Source organism: Ambystoma mexicanum, chromosome 3q, assembly GCF_040938575.1.
Source record: "Ambystoma mexicanum isolate Mex_15411 chromosome 3q, UKY_AmexF1_1, whole genome shotgun sequence".
Classification (NCBI taxonomy): domain Eukaryota; kingdom Metazoa; phylum Chordata; class Amphibia; order Caudata; family Ambystomatidae; genus Ambystoma; species Ambystoma mexicanum.
In genome coordinates, this window is record NC_090926.1 from 1,034,681,954 (window position 1) to 1,034,705,289 (window position 23,336).

Below are 23,336 nucleotides of genomic sequence, written 5' to 3' on the forward strand. Positions count from 1 at the left end.
GGGGAGGAGAGTAGCTGGCCCATACCATGGAAGCCCCTCCGGGATTTGGTCGTTAATGATTGGTCATGTCTAGAAGACGTATTCAAGTCAGGGTGTCCTTTCATGGTTCTGTGGAGGAGGGTAGCTGGCCAATACCACCGAAGCCCCTCTGGGATTTGGTGGTTAATGACTGGCCATGTCTAGAAGACTTACTCAAGTCAGGGTGTCCTTTCATGGATCTGAGGAGGAGAGTAGCTGCCAATACCACCGAAGCCCCTCCGGGATTTGGTGGTTAATGACTGGTCATGTCTAGAAGACTCACTCAAGTCAGAGTGTCCTTTCATGGATCTGGGGAGGAGAGTAGCTGCCAATACCACGGAAGCCCCTCCGAAATTTGTTAGTTAATGACTGGCCATGTCTAGAAGACTTACTCAAGTCACGGTGTCCTTTCATGGATCTGGGGAGGAGAGTAGCTGGCCAATGCCACCGAAGCTCCTCCGGGATTTGGTGGTCAATGACTTGCCATGTCTAGAAGACTTACTGAAGTCACGGTGTCATTTCATCGATCTGGGGAGTAGAGTAACTGGCCAATACCATGGAAGCCCCTCCGGGATTTGGTTGTTAATGATTGGTCATGTCTAGAAGACGTATTCAAGTCAGGGTGTACTTTCATGGTTCTGGGGAGGAGAGTAGCTGGCCAATACCACCGAAGCCCCTCTGAGATTTGGTGGTTAATGACTGGCCATGTCTAGAAGACTTACTCAAGTCAGGGTGTCCTTTCATGGATCTGGGGAGGAGAGTAGCTGCCAATACCACCGAAGCCCCTCCGGGATTTGGTGGTTAATGACTGGTCATATCTAGAAGACTCACTCAAGTCAGAGTGTCCTTTCATGGATCTGGGGAGGAGAGTAGCTGCCAATACCACCGAAGCCCCTCCGGGATTTGGTGGTTAATGACTGGTCATGTCTAGAAGACTCACTCAAGGCAGAGTGTCCTTTCATGGTTCTGGGGAGGAGAGTAGCTGGCCAATACCACCAAAGCCCCTCTGGGATTTGGTGGTTAATGACTGGTCGTGTCTAGAAGACGCATTCAAGTCAGGTTGTCCTTTAATGGTTCTGGGTAGGAGAGTAGCTGCCAATACCACCGAAGCCCCTCCTGGATTCGGTGGTTAATGACTGGTCGTGTCTAGAAGACGTATACAAGTCAGGTTTTCTTTAATGGTTCTGGGGAGGAGAGTAGCTGCCAATACCACCGAAGCCCCTCTGGGATTTGGTGGTTAATGACTGGTCGTCTCTAGAAGACGCATTCAAGTCAGGGTGTCCTTTAATGGTTCTGGGGAGGAGAGTAGCTGCCAATACCTCTGAAGCCCCTCCGGGATTTGGTGGTTAATGACTGGTCGTGTCTAGAAGAGGTATTCGAGTCAGGATGTACTTTAATGGTTCTGGGGAGGAGAGTAGCTGGCCAATACCACCAAAGCCACTCCGGCATTTGGTGCTTAATGACTGGCTATGTCTAGAAGACTTACTCAAGTCAGGGTGTCCTTTCAAGGATCTAGGGAGGAGAGTAGCTGCCAATACCACCGAAGCCCTTCTGGGATTTGGTGGTTAATGACTGGTCATGTCTAGAAGACTCACTCAAGTCAGAGTGTCCTTTCATGGTTCTGGGGAGGACAGTAGCTGGCTAATACCTCCGAAGGCACTCCGGGATGTGATGGTTAATGACTGGCCATGTCTAGAAGACTTACTCAAGTCAGAGTGTCCTTTCATGGTTCTGGGGAGGAGAGAAGCTGCCAATGTCACCGAAACCCCTCCGGTGTTTGGTGGTTAATGACTGGTCATGTCTAGAAGATGTATTCAAGTCAGGGTGTCCTTTAATGGTTCTGGGGAGGAGAATAGCTGGTCAATACCACCGAGGCTCCTCCGGGATTTGGTGGTTAATTACTGGCCATGTCTAGAAGACTTACTCAAGTCAGGGTGTCCTTTAATGGTTCTGGGGAGAAGAGTAGCTGGTCAATGCCACCGAGGCTCCTCTGGGATTTGGTGGTAATGACTGGCCATGTCTAGAAGACTTACTCAAGTCAGGGTGTCCTTTCATGGTTCTGGGGAGGAGAGTGGCTGGCCAATACCACCAAAGCCACTCCGGCATTTGGTGCTTAATGACTGGCCATGTCTAGAAGACTTACTCAAGTCAGGGTGTCCTTTCAAGGATCTAGGGAGGAGAGTAGCTGCCAATACCACCGAAGCCCCTCCGGGATTTGGTGGTTAATGACTGGTCATGTCTAGAAGACTCACTCAAGTCAGAGTGTCCTTTCATGGTTCTGGGGAGGAGAGTAGCTGGCCAATACCTCCGAAGCCACTCCGGGATGTGATGGTTAATGACTGGCCATGTCTAGAAGACTTACTCAACTCAGAGTGTCCTTTCATGGTTCTGTGGAGGAGAGAAGCTGCCAATGCCACCGAAGCCCCTCCGGTGTTTGGTGGTTAATGACTGGTCATGTCTAGAAGATGTATTCAAGTCAGGGTGTCCTTTAATGGTTCTGGGGAGGAGAGTAGCTGGCCAATACCACCAAAGCCACTCCGGCATTTGGTGCTTAATGACTGGTCATGCCTAGAAGACTTATTCAAGTCAGGGTGTTCTTTAATGGTTCTGGGGAGGAGAGTAGCTGGCCAATACCACTGAGGCCCCTCCAGGATTTGGTGGTTAATAACTGGCCATGTCTAGAAGACTTACTCAAGTCAGGGTGTCCTTTCATGGTTCTGGGGAGGAGAGTAGCTGCCAATACCACCGAAGCCCCTCTGGGATTTGGTGGTTAATGACTGGTCGTGTCTAGAAGACGCATTCGAGTCAGGGTGTCCTTTAATGGTTCTGGGGAGGTGAGTAGCTGGCCAATACCACCGAAGCCCCTCTGGGATTTGGTGGTTAATAAATGGTCATGTCTAGAAGACTTACTCAAGTCAGGGTGTCCTTTCATGGTTCTGGGGAGGAGAGTAGCTGGCCAATACCACCAAAGCCACTCCGGCATTTGGTGCTTAATGACTGGCCATGTCTAGAAGACTTACTCAAGTCAGGGTGTCCTTTAATGGTTCTGGGGAGGAGAGTAGCTAGCCAATACCACCGAAGCCCCTCCGAGATTTGGTGGTTAACGACTGGTCATGTGTAGAAGACGTATTCAAGTCAAGGTGCACTTTAATGGTTCTGGGAGAAGAGTAGATGGCCAATACCACCGAAGCCCCACTGGGATTTGGTGTCTAATGACTGGTCATGTCTAGAAGACTTACTCAAGTCAGGGTGTCCTTTCATGGTTCTGGGGAGGAGAGTAGCTGGCCAATACCACGGAAGCCCCTCTGTGATTTGGTGGTTACTGATCATGTCTAGAAGACTTACTCAAGTCAGGGTGTCCTTTCATGGTTCTGGGGAGGAGAGTGCATTTGCCGAAGAGAGGATGCAGTATCCGACTCATGTGGCGATGGTACACGAGATCCCGCCTTAAGGTTCCCAAAGTGCATGTGTTTGGAGGGGGTGAGGAGGGGCGCTTGTAGGGCTACGTTGTGTGCAGGGGCAGTGAGCGGTCTACCGTGTTTATAGATCCGCCTCTCCTTCTGATCACCACATGGTGCTGTACTGGGGATCTCAGGTGGTCCACTGCCTCCCCCTGCCTCCATCCCCACGCGCAGTGTATTAAAACAATATATAATTGATTTCTGTTCCTGTTAGTGCTTAAGTCGGACTTTCGGCGGGCAGCAGCGGCTGCCCCAGAGGGTACCCCTGGAGAGCGCCGTGAGTTATAGTAATGGACACTCTTGGAGCCGTCTCGGGCGCTCATAAATCCCGCGCCCCTCCCCCTGCTGCCGAGTGCCGAGGCCCCATCATCATACATCACGATGGAGTTAGGCCCTGCCAGCTCCGGGGTGGGGGCGTCCTCCGGGGCCGCGCTTTCTGCAAGCTAAACGGAACTGCGTGGCGCGGAAGCTTTCTGGGTAATGGGCGCGCGGCGCGGCGGGTGCGATTGACGGCGCGCGGCGCCGGCCATTTCCGCCTCTCTCGCGCTGGGGGCGGCCCACTTGGCAGGGCCTTCTGTGCTTACAGCGTGGCGTCCTACATCACACCCCCTCTGGGCCGCTTGCACCACCTCTCGGAGCAGCCTTAAGTGGCCAGTGGGAACGAATAGCAGGCCATCACAGTGATAGGAACCTATTACTGCAGCAGGGCTGCTGCTCTGATGTACAGTAAATAACAGGTGTTGCCCCCTAAACACAGGTGCTCGTTCATTAAACACGGTGGGTGGTAAGGAGGGCCGAGTGGAAAGTGCGGGTATTAGGTCCTCAGATTGGGGGCAACAGGAGAGGTGTGTGGGAGGGGGCGGTAGGGGATGGGGGTCTAAGCAGGCTATAAACCTGGGTCTTTTGGTTGTAGCCCCGGATAGAAGCTCAGGTGTTACAACCAAACGGCTAACTATCCCGAGTCTCGACATTAGCATAGCCCCGGATCTTTTCCAGACCTAGCAACACCCCTGACCAACATCACAGCAAATGCACGCTCATCTCAACAGAAGGCAGTTAACTCACGCAGCTTTATTATGAGTAAGACACATACACACTGTACAGTGAGTGGTAAATGATTACATGGCCGGACTGGGAGGCCACCGTTAGCCTGGGCAGTATGGGACACAAGCCCTGTTAAAACATTTTTTTACAATATATATTTCCTTCCATACACACTGCCAGGAACGTCTCTGCTGGAGCTCTCAGACGCACTGCCACAAAAAAAGATGCCTGGCAGAGTACACAGGTCCACGGTAAGGAGAATTTGAACATGTTATCCAGCGCTTTAAGTGGGCTGGGGCCAGCCGGGGCCGAGCCCTGGCAGGCTCGGAAGTCTCCCCTGGCAGCTAGTCATTGCTCTATTACCCCCATCCTTGCCACAGTCCCTCATTACCCCTGCTGCCATCCTTCTCGCACTCCCATTAGGATTTTTAGGTATGTAAAAGGGGGCATTTTTGTATGTTATGTACCATGCAGGAACATCATGCAAACACCTTTATCAATAAAACCCGTTGAAATTCAATGGAATTTTTTTTTTTTTAAAGTTGATAAAGGGGCATTATTGTTAAGCTTATGCTCCAAAAATACCATGCACAATAAGAAAAATATCTTTGCTAAATGGACTTTATGTTTAAGTGCTGTAACTCAACGAGGCACATTCAGTTATAAAAAGCGATGAAATGCAGTCAAAAACGCTGGTTGCATGCACGCCATAGATAAGATTACACTTTAAAAACAATGCAAATTCAATGAAAAATATGACTTAAAAGGACATTATGGTTGTAGGGCAAAATCTAATAACCACAGAAATTCTACAGTTATGGTAACTACGCAAGCATAACTCGCACCCTCACCATGTGCTGCTCACACTGTCTGTGGAGCTTTACATGTTTTCACCGGCACATAGGACAAAAGCTTCCGGGTCATGTCCGCTGCTTGCCTGCAATCAGCATGAAGGAAATACTTCATGGAAAGCAGAGGTGGTAAGAAAACATCTCATTGGCAGCAAGCGAAAGCAGGCCAATGGGTTTAGTTAGGTCCAGATGCAGTAGTGTGTACACCAATAGAAGTACTTTGTGTGCTGGGCTCCAGTGAACAACCGGTAGGGTTTGAAAAAGCTTCTCACAAGAAAATAAGTATAACAGGGAACCAAAACACATAACAATCCACCCTATAAAAAGTCCCACAAAATACAGGAGAGAAGACCATTTTTCTGCATCTGTCCAATACACCTGTTAAATCTGTCGCTCATTCACATTAAAAACACCAACCATTACAATCATACATGTCAAATGTATTTAACATTTACATAAGAAAAACAATCGAGTTGGACAACTACCACGTCCCTATAATTACCCATCTATATCAACATTTCCCAAAAATAAAACATTCATTGAAAAATGTTGCATTATACAAGCTGTCCATTAAACATAACCATTCAAAGCTTCATATAAACACACAACCAAAATAAAAAATAATAAGCCAAAACATGACTAGACTTCACACCATCACACAGCGATGAAAAGTATTAATCCATATAAGTTCAACTCATCTGTGCTTGTAAAGTAGATTTGTATCTTTATATTGGTATAATGTTTTTTTTTTTTTGCGAAACTTGTTTAAACATTAAGATTGGTGTTTCAATATTTAGTCATTTTTTAGGTAGTAACCATAACTGTTCTTTAAATGTATTTAATATATAATAAAGATAATGTCTGTGCCAAATGTGATAGGGTCATGGGTTTAACCCTGTCAAGGGGGGAAATACGCCTTTCAACCTGGTATAGGCATCCTGCAGTGCCAGACACAGACCTGCCACAGAACTGGTGTAGGAGAGTTGAGGGGGCACACCCGAAAATATGCACAGAGTGATGCTTCTATATTAGTGTCACCTTCTCTGACCTATGCCTATAAGTGTCTGCCCTGGCCAGGTTTCTTTCTCTTCTCTTTCAGGTGGTTCCAAAGATACTACAATTACCAGCATGCATCACACATCCCAGACCCCTGGGATGGATCATTGTTCCAGGGAGGCAGTGTCATCTGATTACTACAAGTACCACAATGCACCTGAATCCAACAGAGAAGAGCCAGCCCCATACAGGAAAAACAAAATGATTGCCCTCATAGAAAAGGACTATCCCTCCCCATTGAAGATTGAAACGGAATACCCAACGCCTACCATACAAACCACAGCCATGCTTTAGGGGAGCAGTGAGGCAGCGGTTGTGCAGCGGGAACTAGCAAGCGACTGCACAGGAATAAGGGAGTCCTCAGAACACTCCTCTAAGCCTGTTGGAAAAGTGCTTACTGGGGGAAGAAGAGAGACAAAGAGCAAATGACCGCAGTGACCTCATGGAAAGCATAGCAAAGATGGAGGTTGAAAAGGGGGTGGGGCTAAATACCCTTATGAGCACTTCCGGGGAAGTCCTGGCCCGGAAGGAGAGGAGAAGGTAGAGATTGGCCCAGGGAAGAAGCTGACTCGGGTAGGCAGTGGCGTGGAGGACATCTTACTTCCGGGGGAAGTCCTGGCCCAGAAGGAGAGGAGAAGGTAGAGATTGGCCCAGGGAAGAAGCTGACTCGGGTAGGCAGTGGCGTGGAGGACATCTTACTTCCGGGGGAAGTCCTGGCCCAGAAGGAGAGGAGAAGGTAGAGATTGGCCCAGGGAAGAAGCTGACTCGGGTAGGCAGTTGGAGTGGAGGACATCTTGAGACATTAAGGGGAGGGATATACAAGACCAGCATTTTCTGTTGGCAGTGAAACGTCTTCGATTGAGATCTGAGGAACCAGAGAAAGACCAAGAGACCAGAGGGAAGGATGTAACAAGTGGAGGAGAGCTTGCAGGAGAATTTCCGATTGTTTGGAGAGAGTGAAATTAGGGTTTTCAAACTGCGAGGGTGGTACCAATTTGGAAGTTTGTATTTAAGTGGGCGAGTTATTGAAGGTAATTTTGAATGGAGACCAGGAGAGGGTTTGACAGTAGGATGGTTTGTTAGAGAGAAAAAGAGAGGAGAACTTTGGAAGTGGGAAGTAGGTGGGTGGAGAAAAGTAAAATCAGGAATGGGAGGGAAGTGAGAGGAATGATGGTGAACGGAAGTGAGATATAGAGGTAATGGTTTGCAGTGATAAAATCGTGGTAAATATGTCGCCTGTACAAAAAATTGCGGGAAAAATGCTGAGTTTTGACCTGTTAAAGGTGTACCTCATTACACCATTTAAGGGGAGTGTGGATTGTGGGGGATGTCCCCCGCTTCCCTTAAATGGTATAATGGGTCCGGGGATTGCAGGGGTGTCCCCCGCTCCCCTTACATGGTATAATGGGTCTGGGGATTGCGGGGGTGTCCCCCGCTCTCCTTACATGGTATAATGGGTCTGGGGGTTGCAGGGTTGTCCCCTGCATCCTTTACATGGATTGCAGCAGCAAAACCACAGCCTTTTTGCCGCAATATTTTGTGTCCACGGCCATTTTTTCCGCGATTTTAACACATGGAACCGAGGTAATGTGGGAAGGAGGGAAATCAGGGGGTGGGCGAAACCAGGAGATGGAGTGTAGAGAGGAGAAGGATACGGAGGAAACTGGAGAGCAGAGAGAGAACTAGAGAGACAAATAAGACAAAGGAACAGAGTTTGGCAAAGAGAGAGGGAAAGAGAGGAGAGAAAAACAGAGAGGAGATGGGAGATGAGACAAGCATAGATGGAGGAGTGAGAGGAAACGGTCCTCCAGAGGAAAAGGGCCCCATGGCAGTCGGTCTACCCCACTAGGTGACCTAGGAAGTCCTTAAGGGGTTAGATAAGGCTACGACTTTTAGACCCTCCCTAGGATAGGGAGAGACTAGAAAGTCGGGGTACCCTGGCCTGTTGAGAACCTGTGTTGCGATAAGACCTGTTTGATTAGGTAGCCTGGGCTAGGGATGTGGGAGCCCCATTCAAGGACGAGGGAAAGGGTACAGGACCACCCTTGTCCTGGAGACCCAATAGTTTATTTGTCTCTACATTGTAGTGATAAAAACTGAAAACATATTGTGACGCATTGAGAACCTTGTCACACAAACAGTGACTTAAAGCAAGTGCCAGTTACTTTTGTTGTCTCTCTAAGTATTGCAAATACTTTTGCAAAACCCAGAGGAGAATGTTTAGTCCCCCTTTACTTTGCATTGTGATCATTCTTGGAGCTTTAAATTTAAGATGGGGAAAAATAATGTCTTCTATTTATTTTGATATTGATTGAGAACTGGATGTCATTCCGAACAGTAATGACTACATAGTGATTTCTTTCTTGCCTTATGCGTGAGAACTTCTTGGAATGTAACTTCACATGATGCCCTTGGTATGAAAGAATGGCGGTGCTGTATGCGCCATAAATGTCTGGAATGTCACTTCCAGTGAAGTCAATTCAGTGGAAATTAGAGGTTTCCCGCAAGCCTTTTAACGCACAGGTCCTCACAAATCGTAGAACCGGCTCATGGCAGCACACCGGTGCGTGATGGTACTAACCTGAGGTTTGAGGGCCAGGGAATGGCACTGACTGACACACACCATGAGGCACACTGGAGGGTCAGAGCATGGACCCTACTGAGATCTTAGAGGGAGCAGATCCCTGGCCCAGCTGGGATTCCTAGTGGCTGGTCATGCCAACCGGTGCGGCTCAGATGGTGGCAGTGGCGGCGGCCCTGGGTGGAGTTGGCAAACACTAGTACGGGACTGGCATCCTTTGGATAGCCGGTGGATAGTTCTAGGGAAGCAAGACACCGGTGATGTAGTAAGCTCTGGCAGCCATGCAGAGTATGGGATATGGTGGGAGATCCCCACTAAAAGAAGTGGATAGCAGTGCAGCAGCAGTACACAGTGGCCAGTCACAGGATGGCTTTTCCTGATCTCTCTGCCAATAGAGGCAGCTGCACTGCACCGATGACTCCCAATGAAGCAGAAACACATGCCTGGGGTGGTTGTTGATACTCTTGCTCGCATGACATGGGCATCCTTTGCAGGCAGCATCAGGCTGATAAGCGCCTCTGATATTCTCCGCTGGTACAGCACAGAGAGGCAGAACATTTAGTGATACTTCCTTGAGTGGGTCATTGGCTTAGGCAGGCTCCTTTAGCTTTGGTTGATTCACAGTCCTGTACACGACCTGATCGGACTCATATGCATGCCTGTTGTGCCCCCCCCCCCCCGGACCATGAGACCTGGCTTTGCCAGTCCTGCACTCACACCTGCTTTGTCTGTAACCATAAACACATCCATGCACTTCACTAAGGTATTCTGAACTTTCTGTAACTAGTGCCCAGATACCTCTGGCCTCTGTGAGCTGTAATAAATGCAAAATGAATAAAACAAAATAAATAAAATACAGTTCATTTTGCCAGACACCCTGAATAGAGCAGACGCAAGTGGAATATTCACACCAGTCAGCAAGTTAAGGCATGATCCTAACTGAGATCCTAATGGGAGCAGAGGGATGTGGGTGCAGCAGTGGTCAGCAATGGCCCGATACAATATAGCGCTTTGAGAAACAAACTGCCAAGTCAAGAGGGCAGTGATCGAAGTGACTGGGAACGGCCAGGAGCGGTGTTCCACTATTTATATTGTTTCCTGTTTACCATTCCTCTACTTTTTACGACCATATTCACCATTCTATATTGAGGGTTTGTCCATTCATGTCCGTGTGCAAGTGTAAAGTTGTGATAGTAGGAGCCTTAGTTACTCGTCACTAAGACTATTGGAATCCCCCGGACGCAACACCTTGTCACATGTTGCACTATGCTTCCGCCTACCCTTTCCCCTGCCGAGACCACAGTTACACTACATTTTTCGGTACACTTCTAGCCCTGCAAGTGGGAGAATGCATAGAGGCTTAATGCTCTTTCCTTGAGCTCTCACAAAATGCCATCCCTGTGCTTGCGAACCCAGGCATGCGAAAGTCTCCTTAAAGTACCCATGGCCCGGCTCCTAGAAGTCCAGACCAACCGCAAAGCCTAGGGAGGCGACTGAGCAAAAGGATGCACGTGTACAGCACACGGCAGTGCCAATCAATAAGTAAACTATGTTCAAAGTCTGCCCAATGCACACACCACTAATCAATCTCTATCGCAGATAATGAGTCGGGTGTCTTGATTCATCAATAGCAAGGCCGAGAACACTATGCAAAACTGCTATATTGTATTATGTATCTTGATATTGATGAATCAAGATACCAGATTCATTATTTGCGATAGAGATTGATTAGTGGTGTGCGCATTGGACCAACTTTGAATATAGTTTGCGTTGAGTGTCAGGCTCGGGTGGACTTGTCGAGTCTGTTGTCATCAGTCCCTGCTGCCAAACCAACATGAATTTAGCATGGAGTAGTTCTGCTGTCTAAATACCCTAATAGATTAGTAAGTGGTTTGCGCAGAGGAGTATCCGTCCCAAGGTTGTTTTTTGGAACCAATAAATAAGTAGCTTAAGTTCAAAACCCGCACTTTTACGAAAAATGGCACAAAATCAGTGAACGAGCAGCAACACATCTGTGATTGTGATGATACAGGATGAAGGGCGGCTAGAAATAGTCTGCAGCAAGAAAAACTGCAAGTCACTAGAAGCCACAAGGGACTGGATGATGGTATATGTGTATTTTATTAAAGCTTATATAGCGCTTTTGTCCAGAGTTCTGTATAAAGTCAAAAACAACGGTACGAAAATATTGAAATATAAAGAAATTCAAGTATCTGGTTTCAAAGCGAACAATCATGGACAATGGAGAAGATGATTTTTCAAGGAGACCCGAAAAAGAGAATAGACAGTGATAGATTGAAGAGATTGAGGAAGAGTGTTCTAATAAAGAGGAGCAAGAAGCTGGAAGGAACGAAAACGAGACTGAGTGTAGGGTGGACGGGGAATAGTCAACTTAAAATGACAAGAAGAACGAAGAAAGCGAGAAGGAGTATCAAAGGACAGAAGAGCAGCAAGATAGTCTGGAGCTAGCCCATAGAGAGATTTAAAGACTAGGCAGAGAAAATGAAATGTAAGTTTGGAATGAAAAGGTAATCATCCAAGAGATGCAAGTGATGCTGAAATAGAATCATGATAGGAGAGAAGACAGAGGAATGGTATTTAGATTTCAAAGGAGCAAGGCGAGAAGAAGAGTGACCCGAAGAGCGTGACAGAACAATAGAAGAGTCGAGAGAAAATAAGAGAAGAAACAGGTATTTTAGTCGCATGGATGGTAAGAAAAGAGCAAACTTTGAGAATATTATACAGATGAAAGCGACAGGGATGCGATGTGAGAGAAATGTGATGGCTAAAAGAAAGATTAGAATCCAAATAAAGACCAAGATTTCACGCAGTGGCAGGAATAGAAAGAGTAGAGGGTGGAAAAGAGATAGATGGTGGTGGAGAAAATGAATTAGCAGGGAAAAATAGAACCTCAGTTTTCCTGGCGTTCAGGGTAAGAAAGTGCAATGCCATCCAAGATTTAATGGCAGAGAGACAAGAAGTGAGAGTGTGGTGAATTTCAGGTGTAAAAGATAAAAAGGATAGGAAGAATTGTGTGTCATCAGCATAGAAGTGATGAGAGATTCCAAAAGAAGAAATAACAGGAGCAAGTAATGAAGTATAGAGTGAAAATAGGAATTAACCCAAGACAGAACCTTGGGGAACACCGTGCTCAAGAGGGAGAGGTGAAGAAGTCTTTCCACCACAAGAAACAGAAAAAGTTCTGTTATAAAGATAAGAAGAGAACCAAGAAAGAATGGAACCCCTGAAACCAAAAGAAGAGTGCAGAAGTAAAGAGTGATCAACAGTGTTGAAAGCAGCTGATGAATCAAGAAGTATAAGAAAAGAAGAGTGTGTAGAGTGGCGAGCTGACAGAAGAGAGTTGAGTACACACATTAACGCAGTCTCAGTGGAGTGATAGGGATGAAATTCGGACTGAAAACGAGGGAGGTGAGATCATTCATTAACAAAAGAAGAGATCCGAGGATAGACAAGGCACTCCAGAAGCTTAGATAAATAGGGTAGAGGAGAAATAGGGCGAAAATTAGACACAACAAGAGCATTATCTGAAGGTTTTTTTTAGAATAGGAATGATGATAACATGTTTAATCGGAGTAGGAACACTAGTTGTAGAGAGGCAAATATTAAAGAATGAGACAAGGAAAGATACAAAGGAGGGATAGATTGTAGTATAGTATGGTATAGCTGGAATAGATGGTATAGCTTTGCACTTAATTCTACTGGAGCCAAAACATCAGTTGGCGGAGAGAGACAGGCCATACTATTACTATTACCAGGTTTAGCGTCCATCATATGCAGAAAGCCACTTACTGTGGAACCGACGACATTGCCTACTGTACAGAACTCTCAACTCGAGGTATAGACTCTGACCTTGTCTATTGTATGGTGAAACATAGTGTATTGTGAGACCTGGGCCTCTATCTCGCTACACAGGATTCTTAACCCTAGGCATTTAGCCAAACTGTAAAAGTCAGCTGCAAGACCTACAACCGACTAACCAAAAAAGCTCAAAAAGTCTGCATACCTAACTCATACAAAAACCTACACAACCACCTCTCCCACAGCAAGCTGCACGCACTTCACCACACTGCAACAACAAAACACATAAGCCGCACCAACAGCACACGAGGCCTGACATTGATCCGATACTCGCACCATAGCTAAGCACATGGTATATACCAAACTGAATCCGCCAACAGGACACCACCTCCTTTACTATCCTCACCTTACTAACCCTCCCAGCCTTCTCGTTTACAGATCCGCCTGAGCACCTAGGGACCAATTCCGTTGGTGACAGTGCGCTATACAAATACCGTTAACATAACATAAGAGACCTGATGAAGTGCTGCATGGACTGAAACGTGTAGCACAATAACTGAGAATTGAATTATGCATGGCAAATAGTTCTTTTTTGCATTATTCCAATTGAATAGAGTTCTGGACAAGCAATGTTATTCTGCACAAGATCCTTGTATTTCCGATTAGTCACTGATTGCACTGTGGCAGCCTTGTTTTATACTGATTCTTCAGGGCTCCTGCGTTGAACATTGCCAGACAGCAGGATCTTAATCTCCAGCTTAACCTCTCACATTAATAATGTTTTCTCATTTATTGAGTGAACACTAAACTGCACAGGGCACAAGTCCAGGGAACAAGCGGGTGGGCGGTCGCCGTCTCCCCTGTGTGTTTTCAGGGAATAAAAATAATAAGAACTTGCAGTATCCATTTGAAGTAACCCGTGCCACTGATGGAATTTAAACCGAGGTGGCACAGCTCTGATGCCAGGCACTTAACAACAAGACCACACAAATCTTTTGTCTTGAAGCTGCAAAATGTCTCAAATTGACATTTAACTATAAGGATTGTTTTCTTGCCGATCCTTAGACTTAAAAGGTGCCCTCCATTTATACTTGTGCAGCACTATTATAGGACAATCTGTTCTCTTAGAACACATGTGACTGACGGTTCGATCATTAATCCTATTTGTGACAGGTGATCATTAGTCCACTTTAAAAGCCTCCACTTGCTTAGTCCCGCACAGGCCCCAATGCATATTGTCCATGACCTGATTGTTCTTGTTCCTATTTATTTTTATTTATTTTTGCAGCTCTCACACAGCATGGGGGCATCGAGGCGCTGGTACAGGAGTGGTTTATCTTAGTTGCGTAGTTGTTTGTCTTAGTTGCATATTTATAACGTGCTTAAATACCCAGAGGTTTCTAAGCACAAACCCGGGGATCGAACCTGTGTTGCTCCGTGTTGTGTTGCTTCCAAGGCGAGCACGTTGCCGCTGAGCTATCCTCCCAGGACATATATATGAATACTTTATTTTTTCCCCCTAAGATCTTCAAGTGCTTTCACAGTTTAGAACATGACTTGTTTCCTGAGCCAGTTCTTTTTTGCTGATGCACCCCGTTTGCAGTTCTATATTGTTCTGGAGCTAGCTTATCTTTGCGTGCACCCCAGTTTCCTGACCAGCACTGATTTTCACTAAACCATGTTACTTGTGCTTGCATTGCTTGCTTTCCCTCACTCGGTGGGGTGGGGGTAGTGGTGTTTGTCTTGGTTTTCATTTACATTTCCGGAGGGTAATTGGTTGTGCAGCACTAAAGTCTTGTGCAAAACAAGACTTTAGTAAACAAGGAGAGATGCAGAACTTTTAGATAGATTACTTACACATTGAAAGATTTTGTGAGCTTTTGCAACTGGAAAGGACCACAGCTCCTCTCCAATCCTTTTACGCACCTCAGGTTTGTGGCACTGGCAACTGGAGGGGAGAATGTTGGCTTTTCACTCCAGGTTTTGCCAAAGCTTAGAGTCGAACCCTCGATCTGTAGGCCTCACAAATTCTTAACAATCCCACAAGACCTGCAGGGCGAGATCCTTCCCTACTCAACCTAACAGAAATGCTCTTGCCCCATGGTGACGGGTGACAACATAATTACCAGTGCTTTCTTCGAAATGCTGCATGTGACCATAAGCACGCTTCATATTGGTGCAATGCCAACACCTAACGGCCAGCCCTGCACTCTGAAACGTGTACTTGCCATTTACAGAAAACAAAGCCAGCAAGGTCAAGTGCCATGCGAATGGGACCCTCCCTTCATGAAATCTCCTCGCCAATGAGAGTGGGCTAGTATATTCTGTGAGCTCTGGTCTTGCTAGCATTTCGAGAGAAGATCTTGGGGACTGCTAGCCGAGCCCATGGGATTTGAACCTGAGACGGAACAGCGCTCTGGCAAGATAAACTTTACTGGAGTGCAGCTCCGTCTTGTTCCGACCCATTTCCTATCCTGGTGGTGTAGTGATGTGATGTGATTGCTTGCCTACATCTGTACCATTACATTTTTCCTAATCTTTCCTGTTATAAGGAGTGTACCAAATAGTAGATTGAAGTATTCAGCAGAATACCAAATATCTGCCTTTTTAATAAAGTTATGAAGAGAAGAAAACAACTTTGTAAATTAAAAACACACTTTAAATTATGTATATCAATTCTTTATTGCATTTCTTTTCTTTGTTGTCTATGGAAGAGGTGTGTGTAAACTACAAAAGGAATATGTTATCAGAAAATAAACAATAACAGCACAAGTTGTATTTTTGTGCATTCATAGGTGTCGCTTGTTGGGCAGAGACCATGTAACTAAGACTAGCCAATAGTATATTATGTGTGCACTGTGAGGAGAGACCGGATGTGTCTACTTTCAAATGTTCGATTTGGGCCTGCGCATATTTAGCTTTCTGGCTCCAGCGAGGCACTGAAACACAAAAGGAGTGATTAAATCAATTAGCACCCTGCTGACTGCTCAAGTGCCATTCCATACACACCTTTGGGATGCTAAAGCCATACTTTCTACCTGTTTTACTGAGTGGGGAAGAGGCATTTCAAAAATGTCTTTTCATTAGTAGATAGTATTCTTCTTTCTTTTTCAGTTGGTGTATGTTTGTGGTATTTATTTGCATTTTAAAAGTCAGCAGACACATATTCATAGGGAATGCTGAGTTTTCCATGATTCTCGCCTGACCCTATAGGGAAGGGACAGTGCAGATGTTCAGATCGTTATTTGGCACGTGCATGTCTATTTTACTTATTTGTTTCACTTGTAAATCTATTTGGTCCAATGTTTCTAAATTGTAAACATGTATCGCCTCATCTATATTACACAAATATCTCTCTTTTTTAATTGTCTAATGTTTGGGAGGAATATTTCTGCTGTCACAGTATGGGGCATTTTGGTAAAAGAAATATAGTCCCGCTATTTAATAGCATCACTTTTACTCAATTCAAAGGGACTAATTTTGCAACATTAGAACGTTGGAGGGGTAGGAATTGTAGCCTATGTTTCGATATTACAAGCACATCTCTGCCGCAGGCACACATCCCACTGAGCCATCTTACTTGCTTTATAACCTTGGCCTGCCGAATGAATACAGTTCTTTGCTGCAGGAACACTACCCCCTGGGCGTTTTCACTAAGACGTTGGGACTTACAGGAATCTCTGCAACAGATGCATTAATCCACTTAATTATTTTATTTGGAATTGGTGGGTTTGGAACCTGTAACTTTCAGATTTCTCACAATGGCCATCAGCTAATCAATAAACTCTTAAAGAAAATGCCATTTTCCAATAGCGACTTCATAAACTATTGGATACCAGAGATACATGCAAAATATTGAGTTTTGCTTCAGCTCACCCCTCCCCAGAAAACCACCAGATGAATGTCTGTCCAGAACATGAAGGTCAGGGACTTCGTTTGCACTTCCACACCTCTGCCCTGCCAGTACTCAATCAAAAAAGTGACAGCAGCATTTGTTTAATGATCCTTTTAAAGGGTAACCATGACATGCTTGAATGATTCGCGGCACAAAGTCAAAGCAGTACTTAATGTATTCCGTAAGGAAAACTATTTCTTTGAGTGATAATTAAGTAAGTATTCGGCTGAAGCCGAATAATTCAATTTCAGCCGGAATTCGGCCGAATACTTACATGAAGCTAAATGTCAGTACGCCCCTACCTGTTACTGTGCTCTATGTCTGTGGTTGCAGTGTTTTAATTACCCTTTCTTCTTGCAGCCTTTTTGCGTTCTTGTGTGACCAGTAGGATCTGTGGGAACAGTTTTCACCACCTGTAATATTTCTCATCCTTGTGAGTATTAACTTTATTTGAGTTGCATTATCTAATACAAAGTTGACTAATTCACAGACCCTGTCATTGTGTGTCCTTTAAGGGGATCTAGCACAGTTAGTAGCTGTAGTAGTATTTGCGGGTGAGGCGCTTGGTGAGTTCTGGTGTTAATTTAAAGAGCTTCTGAGTGCTCATCCTAAATTGCTTTTAGTATTTGTGTAAGGAATTTGATGTCTTGCAGAACCAGAGTGTTTGAGTGTGATATTGACTTCCGAGTGCATGTTCTCGGTGAGCGCTAACTCCCTTTCTGAACTTGGACACTTGTCCCCTGCCAGTAATCACTGACAGATGTCTGCCCTTGACAGCCTCTACTGCCGGTCGGGGAATCAGAAACTTTGAAAGAAGTGTATAGTCCATCCCCCAGAGAGCCCAGTAAACATTCTGGCTTGCAGTCAGAAGTGAGGTGATAGATAGGCTGGTCCCATAACATTTCATACAGTTTAAGAAGTTTTAGTTTCACTTATTACACACAGCACATCAATTTCGCTACCGGATGCAAGTTGCAGCCACGCTGTTTACCTTAACCACAAATAAAAGGCGCAGAGGGGTGGGGCCTGAAATAAACATTTAAAGAGCTGGGGCTTAAAGCAGTGCATGCCTGTCATCACCCAATGAGTCGTAACTGTTTCTAGAGAATGCAGGGCTAGTCCACACACATAGACCGTCCACTTGAGATGAAACTATGACCTTGTCTGTCATGCATAACCAGTCCCATGCTCCTTTATAAATACGCATTCTGTACACTCAGAGTTGACGTTGTCACTTAAGCATGTCTGTACTTGGCCCGGGGAGTCAATGTTGGCTTCTGGAAGCTGCTGGGGTCAGGATAAGCAAGCTCACCTAGCTAGGTATAGGAGCTAAACAGCTCCTAAAATAGAAAGGTCGAATACTGAAGTTGGAGTTGTTGACACCGTCCATGTGCTTTGGCTTAAGAAAGGGCAACTGTTTTTGGAGTCACGGTGGTCTATGTAGCCCCCATCGTGTCATGTGAGAGCTGTAATGTCATGGCCGGATTTTAGCATGTTACCCTGGCTGCTTTCATTCCACCCCCCTCCTTTATGCTGCGAGCCTGGAATGTAGAGTTGCAGAGCCCTAGACTGGAGTCAGCGTTGGCTCTCCCAGGGAGATGGACCGCCTGCCATAGCTGAGAATCTGCCCGGGCGCTTGATGCAGGCGGCCGCTAATGTAGCTTTCATTACATTCTGGGCACATAAGGTCGGGGCACCTCAAAGTCCATGAGCACAGACCCTTAGCAAAACGGAGCCGTCAATCAAAAAGCCCTGCAGTGGCCAGCAGCGCGGCCATTGGCTGTTGTCTGAGTTAGCAGCCAGGCTTTGGGGAAGATTGCAGAATTGATAGCCATTGAGGGACCACCCCCAATCCCTCGGGTGCAATCCAATCCATGTTTTCAGGATAGCCCCGCACAGTACTTTTGAATGCAATTAAGCAGCATGAGAGTTTTGTGCATAGTGCATAGTTTTTACTCAATACCCAGTGCGGCCATGGTTCTGGGGGCCCGGCTTGGACAGCACTGGAATGCTGGGATTCCAAGGGGCGTTGTACCCTTTTCTGTTCTTGTTTCTTCTTTTAAGTGCCTTGCATGATTTCTAGACCTCAATGAGCGCACCCCCTCTCGAAAGCACACATGCCACTGGAGGACCTCGAACCGCTGTTCTACATGCCTGCCCACGGCAGTGACGCTCAGCAGTGTTATGGAACAGTTCTGCAGGACTTTCATCCAAGGCAGCAAGCGCCTTCATTTTTTTGTCTGTGGCTTTGTGTCTGCGTTCGAAGGAAAAAGGAAGCTGATCTTATGGCCTTTGGAACGCGCATCTGTTACTGGGTGGGAGTAGACCAGAATAATTCTGAGTCCAAATAACCAGACAAACTCAAGAAGATGGCAAGTTGCGGTTTTATTAACAATTATCTAAAACGGGGAGCTTGCAGCGAACCGCAATGGCCGTATGCTCATTCACTCAGTGATTTCAGCAAAAAATACAATTATATACATCTTTATGCGTCAGGGTGAAGTCATAGTACGCAACAATAGTGCAAAACCTATCAAAGGTTAGGATTGGTTAAGAGACACCTATAGACATACAATCATATAGGAGCTAGGTTTGTTATTGGCAGTCGTATATCAGTTGGACAACTCATGACTCCCTCTTTGAATGTGTAATTTTAAGACAAATCAGTTACACAGTATTTTATTGGTTTCTTAAGCTATAAGGTCCTTCGTTATACGCACTAATACAGTTGGTTTAACATGCTTGTGCCATGCCTGGAGCATTCAGTTCAATTAGCAGCATGTAAGCCAAGACCCAGGTGCAAGTAGATAGGACATGAGACTGCCCTGCCACCCATTTAGCCCAGCATCTCTCACCACCCATGCCTTGTACCCTGAAATTCTCTTTGTACTTGGCCTTGCAGTGTATTCTTGTCCTTGGAATGCATGGGAGTGAGGGCATTCACTATTGTATCTGTAACTCCAAGTTCAGGCCCTATTTCCATACTTGGTGGAAAACAAAAGGGGTGCTCCAACCACATGTCAATTGGTTAACACCACAAACAAATGAGGGTGTCTACTGCACTGTATCAGTTGTTATTGTGTATTCAAGCTTCAAAAGTAAGCTAAGTGTTCCATAGTGGAATAGTTTACTCTGGATTTTGGTTCATGCACATATCTTGAGGGAACGGTGTTGTGCTAAAAAAACTGCTTTATTTCGCAGGTACTGTCCACTGACAGGGCATGCATCTATCATATTCATGTTTCAGCAAATGAACAGGTTATGGATAACATGGTGCTTTTACAGTACCTCATCACTGATCCAACGTCTGAATCAATGGTGTGTTAATACTGGTTGTGTGGTAAATATTACATCATATTTAAACCATTTTGTGAAAAACAAAAAACAAAGTGACAGTGTTCACAAATAAAGATAGAGTAGTGCACTCAGTGCGCACTTTGGTTAAGTACATATTACCTCCTATTAATTCAAAGCAGGCACATACTTGTGAGCTGTATCTAAAAGAAGGTTGACACTAGTCTGATATTTATATGCTAGCTTCAAAACTGGGATTTGTTAAAGTAACCAGTTGTGGGGTGGGGTTGACTATTCCCACAGAAGACCAACCCGTTGGTCTACGCCAGGTGGAGGAGCCCCCTTAGAAGTTCTGGTGGATTGAAGAGCAAAGTCTATGCTTGAACCACAGGCTTTTCGGCTCCTTGGTGAAAAACCTTCATCTGGGGCTCTGGGTTTGTCTCTCTGGAGGAAAACAAAGCAGGGAAAGGGGAAAACGCAGGGAGGGGTGAGATTAGACCTATGTCTCTAAAACTCAACGTGCACTGTAAACGAAACCTTGTGAGCTGCATGGCTAGAAGGCTAATGCAACATCTGGGATACTATTAATACTTTAATGACAAACCATACTACATCTGGTTTGTGCAACTGGAGTTTGCCAGAGACTGACCTGTTGAAGATCCTAGGGAAAGGGCTGAGGCTAGACGTGCCTAGCGGTCGAGGTGGTAGTGCTCAGGGGAATGGTAGTGCAGTTCCAAGGAAGACTGGTCTTAGACGTCCTCTTGCGTAGAAGAACCCCGAAGTGGGAGGCAGAACTGAATGAAAGAGGAAGTGCTGGTTATAACCATGCTGCTGAGTTGTTAGAAGCAGATTAGGAGTAAAGCTGAATGAAAATTCAGCATACCTGGTGGGCTAGTTGAAGGTCGAGTGCACTATGCTTGGGTTGTAGGCAGGCTGGTGGAATGGCTCCTATAGGCTTGAGAAACCGTGTTCTCTGGCGTGTTCCTGAGTCCAGGTAGTGCTATCTACATGGAGAGGGAGAAATGGGCAGAGAGCAGCATAGTCAGCATTAAGGACCTGGAATCCAGTGATATCCAATTGTCTGTGTAGTGTTAGGATGCTAGCACGGTGTGGCTACGAACCTGAAGGAACAAGGCATGAGGCGAGATGGCGTCCGCAAAAGAAACCGGGATGGTGTTGAAGCAGCTCCGTCATTCTTGGTTGCTGTTCGGGAGTGAGCTGTGTTATAGAGCGTAGGGCGCATGCACAGGGGAGCAGTGTCTGAGCTCCTGTGCAAGCGTCCTACAGCCGCTCACATGGGGTTGCCATAGCAACCCAATGCCACCGCTGTAGCGTGTGGCAATGGGTTGTGCATGAAAGCACCTGGGCGCATATGAGCATCGGGGGTACCCAGAACCCCAATACAGGTCGGGGCCTGCACAGAGCGTGGGCCACCTGGAGGTACGGGCGGTAGGGCTAGGACTCGAGTATAATGCAGGTGTGATGTATCTGCCAAGGGGGATACGTTGGCTGGCAGGCCCAGTAGTCGTGTGTTAGGAAGGCTGTGGGCAGAGGGCCCCCTGTCCAGGTGTCTGGGATGATGGAGAGCCTAGAACAAAGTATGGAGAAAGATGTTGGGTACAGGGAAATTGCGTGCAGGATGCCATGAAATATGGCGCTGCACAGTACTTATGCACCTATAGTGTGTGTGTTGTAGAGTACCCACCTAGAGGTCCCGGGTAGTACCAGTGGTCCAATACAGTGCCATACGGTGGTTGGTAGTAAGCGGCAACATGTAGACTACTCTGGATGCCACCCTTGGTGTCAGAATGGAGTGTGCTTGTCGCCATTAGGGACTGTGTGTAGAAGAACATGTAACTGCTCGAGGGGGAGGTACTATGCATGAAGAAAACAAACTAATGGACCAAGCATTGTGAGGCATATTGCATCATGTCTGTAGATGGTATCTCCAGTATCGGTGATGTGGGTGGCACCTGCTTCACTCATATGCCTGCGGCTAATAAGAGGAAGTCCTTCCGCAGGTGTATCTAAAAGTATGTAGCGATGCAGTGTACTAATAATTCTAGCGCACATCTGCCTCGTTCAGTCCACATGTGATGGTTTGAAGCTTGAATATCCATCGGGCTTCTTTATGATTTCATGTGCTTTTTGCATTGGTATTGCTGTCCACTCTATTAATGACCCACCATTTGAAGTCATCAGGTCCATGATGAAATTCCAGGAAATGGGACACTATTGGTGCATTGTGTACTTTGCATCGAATCCTGGATCGGTGCTCGCTGATCTTTCTATTGACCGGTCTTTGTGTTTGGCCAATGTATCTGAGTCCACATGGGCATTGTATCAGGTAAATAGCATTGCATGTCTTGCAGTTGGAAAATTGCTTGAGGACCCAGTATTTGTTTCCAATTTTAAAAGATTTGGTTTTCTTTGTAAATTTACATGCAACGCATGTACCACAGGGATGGTGACTCGTGAGGACCCTTAGGTTCCATAGGGCTGATCATGCTGTTTTCTTCAGGTGTGAGTGGGTTAGATGTTCCTTCAGGTTTTTGGCTCGTTTGAGCGCCATCCTCGGGGTAGGTTCCTCCGGTAGACTCAATTGTATAAGTGGCCAGAATTTTTTGATGGTCTGTTGTATCCTGGTGGTGTCAGGTCCAAATGTTGTAACGCATGTTAGGTGGTCATTTTTGTTATTCCTGTTTTTGGGATCTAGTAGTGTCTCACGTGGAGTGTAGAGTGCTCTTTTGTTGGTGTTTCTGATGAGTTTCTTCGGGTATCCCCTTGATCACAGTCTCTCCTCGAGTTTGGCTGCATGTGATTTATACTGACTAGTTTCTGTGCAGTTTCTCCGTAGCCTGAGGAATTGACCATAGGGGAGGTTGTTCCTATGGTGGTTACTATTGTAGTGTAGTAGGGTGTTCCGGTCCTTGTCTTTCCTGAAGAGGGTACATGATAGTTTGTCATCCTGGGTCAGTATTTTCAGGTCTAGGAAGTTGATGTTTTTCAAGCTATAGCTCATGGTGAATTTGATTTCTGTCGTTTGATGATTGATCCAGTCATGGAAGTCATTAAGTAGTGCAGCATCGCCGTGCCAAATAAAGCTGATGTCATCTATGTAGCAATACCAGTTTGTGATATGGTTCCTGAAAGGGTTCTGGGTGGAGAGTACATATTTTTCTTCAAATTCTGCCTTGAAGAGCACAACCAGGCTCGGGGCAAAGGCAGCCCCCATAGCAGTAACACATATTTGCATGAAGAAATATTCATCAAAGGAAAAGTAATTTTTTATTAGTGCCAATTCCAGAAGTTCAATT

At 45.9% G+C, this 23,336-nt stretch overlaps 1 protein-coding gene across 4 annotated transcripts in view; it reads left to right on the top strand.

Annotated features, from left to right (window-relative positions):
• The window catches only part of RBFOX3 (RNA binding fox-1 homolog 3), a 3,087,537-nt gene that overhangs the window by 1,796,511 nt on the left and 1,267,690 nt on the right, over nt 1-23,336 (top strand). For all 4 annotated transcript variants that reach the window (XM_069655212.1, XM_069655215.1, XM_069655213.1 and 1 more), the window contains one exon: nt 17,086-17,158. The gene's annotated coding sequence lies outside the window, so the exon portion shown is untranslated. The remainder of the gene's footprint in view (nt 1-17,085; nt 17,159-23,336) is intronic.